We start from the raw sequence: 3,850 nt of genomic DNA on the forward strand, positions 1-3,850 counted from the left end.
ACGCACATACACCATACCCTCGTTTCGATTCCCCCTCGATGTTAAAATATTTAGTCAAAACTTGACTAAATATAAAAACGAAGGATACCAATTTTTATTCAATCGACGAAAATTAAGGCAGAAAAAATTTGAACAAGTCGCGTAAGGCGAAATTACTACATTTAGTCAAGCTGTGGAACTCACAGAATGAAACTGAACGCACTGCATTTTTTCACAATGACCGTAGTCCGCCGCTAGTGCAAAAGGCAGTGAAAGTGACGAGCCTGTTTAACGCGGTAGCGGTTGCGCTGCGCTGCATTGCACGGTTTTTTTGTACCTCTCTTCGTTTGAACTTTCTGAGCGTGTTTTTACTCCAAACATATCATATCTATATGTTTTTGGAATCAGGAACCGACAAGGAATAAGATGAATATGGTTTTAAATCGATTTCGGAAATGTAATTTTAATCATAATTTTCATATTTCTAAATTTCAGAGCTTGTTTTTAATCCGTTTATATACGTTTATATGTTTTTGGAATCAGAACATGATGAAGAATAAAATAAAAGTAATTTTGGATCGTTTTATAAAAAAATAATTCTAATTACAATTTTAAGATTTTTAATGACCAAAGTTAATTCATTTTTAAGCCTCCATGTTGAAATGCAATACCGAAGTCCGGCCTTTGTCGAAGATTGCTTGGCCAAAATTTCAATCAATTTGATTGAAAAATGAGGGTGTGACAGTGCCGCCTCAACTTTTACAAAAAGCCGGATATGACGTCATAAAAGACATTTATCGAAAAAAAGAAAACAAAATGTCTGGGGATATCATACCCAGAAACTCTCATGTAAAATTTCATAAAGATCGGTTTGGTAGTTTACTATGAATCGCTCTACACACACACACACGCACAGACAGACAGACAGACAGACAGACAGACAGACACACACACACACACACACACACACACACACACACACACACACACACACACACACACACACACACACACACCACGACCCTCGTCTCGATTCCCCCTCTATGTTAAAACATTTAGTCAAAACTTGACTAAATGTAATTACAAGTCGCGTAAGGCGAAAATACAATATTTAGTCAAGTAGCTGCCATTTTTCAGCAAGACCGTATACTCGTAGCATCGTCAGTCCACCGCTCACGGCAAAGGCAGTGAAATTGACAAGAAGAGCGGGGTAGTAGTTGCGCTAAGAAGGATAGCACGCTTTTCTGTACCTCTCTTTGTTTTAACTTTCTGAGCGTGTTTTTAATCCAAACATATCACATCTATATGTTTTTGGAATCAGGAACCGACAAGGAATAAGATGAAAGTGTTTTTAAATTGATTTGGACAATTTAATTTTGATAATAATTTTTATATATTTAATTTTCAGAGCTTGTTTTTAATCCGAATATAACATATTTATATGTTTTTGGAATCAGCAAATGATGGAGAATAAGATAAACGTAAATTTGGATCGTTTTATAAATTTTTATTTTTTTTTACAATTTTCCGATTTTTAATGACCAAAGTCATTAATTAATTTTTAAGCCACCAAGCTGAAATGCAATACCGAACCCCGGGCTTCGTCGAAGATTACTTGACCAAAATTTCAATCAATTTGGTTGAAAAATGAGGGCGTGACAGTGCCGCCTCAACTTTCACGAAAAGCCGGATATGACGTCATCAAAGACATTTATCAAAAAAATGAAAAAAACGTATGGGGATATCAATCCCAGGAACTCTCATGTCAAATTTCATAAAGATCGGTCCAGTAGTTTAGTCTGAATCGCTCTACACACACACACACACACACACAGACACACACACACCCACACACACGCACATACACCACGACCCTCGTTTCGATTCCCCTCGATGTTAAAATATTTAGTCAAAACTTGATTAAATATAACAAGTCGCGTAAGGCGAAAATACAATATTTAGTCAAGTAGCTGCCATTTTTCAGCAAGACCGTATACTCGTAGCATCGTCAGTCCACCGCTCATGGCAAAGGCAGTGAAATTGACAAGAAGAGCGGGGTAGTAGTTGCGCTAAGAAGGATAGCACGCTTTTCTGTACCTCTCTTTGTTTTAACTTTCTGAGCGTGTTTTTAATCCAAACATATCATATCTATATGTTTTTGGAATCAGGAACCGACAAGGAATAAGATGAAAGTGTTTTTAAATTGATTTGGACAATTTAATTTTGATAATAATTTTTATATATTTAAATTTCAGAGCTTGTTTTTAATCCGAATATAACATATTTATATGTTTTTGGAATCAGCAAATGATGGAGAATAAGATAAACGTAAATTTGGATCGTTTTATAATTTTTTTTTTTTTTTTACAATTTTCCGATTTTTAATGACCAAAGTCATTAATTAATTTTTAAGCCACCAAGCTGAAATGCAATACCGAACCCCGGGCTTCGTCGAAGATTACTTGACCAAAATTTGAACCAATTTGGTTGAAAAATGAGGGCGTGACAGTGCCGCCTCAACTTTCACGAAAAGCCGGATATGACGTCATCAAAGACATTTATCAAAAAAATGAAAAAAACGTTCGGGCATTTCATACCCAGGAACTCTCATGTCAAATTTCATAAAGATCGGTCCAGTAGTTTAGTCTGAATCGCTCTACACACACACACACACAGACAGACAGACAGACAGACAGACAGACAGACACACGCACATACACCACGACCCTCGTTTCGATTCCCCCTCGATGTTAAAATATTTAGTCAAAACTTGACTAAATATAAAAAAGACGGGAAGGAATTGTTCAGTTGGGGAACATAACGTGTCACAATACTTTGTTGTTGTTGTTGTTGTTGTTGTTTTCTTCTCCAGAGCCTTTTTTGTGTGGAGAACGTAAGCTCTTTTCTGTTCATTGTCTGTTATTTGTTTATGTATTGATTGAACATTGGATTTTCCTTCTTCAAAGCTATGTGACGTCAGAGTCCGACAAAAATTGATATTTAGGCGGCAGGGGAGACTAAACATATTGCATGTTTGTGTACGTTCAATCGTAAAAAAAAACCTTTTCGATCGATACGTGCGTGTTATTTGTACTTTTGACCAAACTATGACATTTTACACAGATCTCGACAGTCATTGTACACCTGCATCTCAGTCGACAGTCATTGTACACCTGCATCTCAGTCGACAGTCATTGTACACCTGCATCTCAGTCGACAGTCATTGTACACCTGCATCTCAGTCGACAGTCATTGTACACCTGCATCTCAGTCGACAGTCATTGTACACCTGCATCTCAGTCGACAGTCATTGAACACCTGCATCTCAGTCGACAGTCATTGTACACCTGCATCTCAGTCGCCAGTCATTGTACACCTGCATCTCAGTCGCCAGTCATTGTACACCTGCATCTCAGTCGCCAGTCATTGTACACCTGCATCTCAGTCGACAGTCATTGTACACCTGCATCTCAGTCGACAGTCATTGTACACCTGCATCTCAGTCGACAGTCATTGTACACCTGCATCTCAGTCGCCAGTCATTGTACACCTGCATCTCAGTCGCCAGTCATTGTACACCTGCATCTCAGTCGCCAGTCATTGTACACCTGCATTTCAGTCGACAGTCATTGTACACCTGCATCTCAGTCGCCAGTCATTGTACACCTGCATCTCAGTCGACAGTCATTGTACACCTGCATCTCAGTCGACAGTCATTGTACACCTGCATCTCAGTCGACAGTCATTGTACACCTGCATCTCAGTCGACAGTCATTGTACACTTGCATCTCAGTCGACAGTCATTGTACACCTGCATCTCAGTCGACAGTCATTGTACACCTGCATCTCAGTCGACAGTCATTGCCCAGCA

Source organism: Littorina saxatilis, linkage group LG16 (assembly GCF_037325665.1).
Source record: "Littorina saxatilis isolate snail1 linkage group LG16, US_GU_Lsax_2.0, whole genome shotgun sequence".
Lineage (NCBI taxonomy): Eukaryota > Metazoa > Mollusca > Gastropoda > Littorinimorpha > Littorinidae > Littorina > Littorina saxatilis.